This window comes from Sinocyclocheilus grahami, unplaced genomic scaffold (assembly GCF_001515645.1).
Source record: "Sinocyclocheilus grahami isolate Dianchi unplaced genomic scaffold, SAMN03320097.WGS_v1.1 scaffold2720.1, whole genome shotgun sequence".
In the NCBI taxonomy this organism is placed as follows: Eukaryota; Metazoa; Chordata; class Actinopteri; order Cypriniformes; family Cyprinidae; genus Sinocyclocheilus; species Sinocyclocheilus grahami.
In genome coordinates this window covers 21,683-22,779 of record NW_015507898.1, presented here as the reverse complement: position 1 = coordinate 22,779, position 1,097 = coordinate 21,683, and positions in this window count along the sequence as shown.

Sequence of the window (1,097 nt, the reverse complement as noted above, 5' to 3'; positions counted from 1 at the left end):
TGACCTTGGCGGATATGAGGGAGGCCGACAAGCATCGCTTCCTGACCTCCCCGATCTCCCAGGCCGACCTATTCGGCGAAGCGGTGGAGCCACTGCCGGCTGCAGCCCCTCTGTCTGCTCGTCACCGAGGGCACCCTCCATCATAGATGTGATGTTAGTCTCTTCCCTTACTCATATCATACGGCTCACATCAACTGAAAACATGCCAACTGTAGACTAACTTTACCCCTAGTCATATATTTATTAGTGTAGTTTTTGTCCTTGTGTTGAGTTAATGCAGAGAAACAGTTCACTCAAAAATGGTTTCCTGATTGTTTACTCATCCGAGATACACTGTATATGACTTTCTTTCTTCAGCCGAAGAGAAATTAAGCTTTTGGAGGAAAACATTCCAGGATTTTTCTCCATCTAATGCAAGTGAAAAGGGCTCAACATAGACCATTTCTAATGGTCCAAAATCCATGTTTAGGCAGCTTTAAATTAATCCACACAACCACAGTTGACAAGTAAGGGTCTTCTCTAGTGAAACGATCAGTCATTTTCAGAGAAAAAATTATTTATATGCAACAATATTATTTACTGCCCCATTATTTACAAGTGGAACATGCAAAGACTACATGTCAGATTATGCTGGAAGACCCGGAGGTGAGAAAATAATCAGAAAATGTAAATTTTTGGCTGAACTGTTCCTTTAATCTCAGTTACCTGTGTGTCGAGGTGTTTGGGGTTTTGCTATTTTGAAGTCTTCTGTATCTTTCTTTTGTTTAATTTCTCTTACAATCTCTGCACTTATGTAGATATCAACAGTCATTTCTGTTCGGTCTTCTGAGTCCATTATTGAGCCTTCATTCATCCTCTCATTCACAATTCCAGACATTTTTGATGCAGTTTAAATGGTTACAGCCGATTATCTATTAAACATAATTTTAAAGAGGTAAAAAAAAAACTATAACTTAAACATTGAACAATCTACTGAAATATATTCTCAAATTAATCTCAGTGCCTGTGAGTTCAGATGACTGGATTCTCATCGAGTTGAATCTATAATCTCTTTTCTGACTTTACCTCTTACAACATCCACATATTATTAGACATCT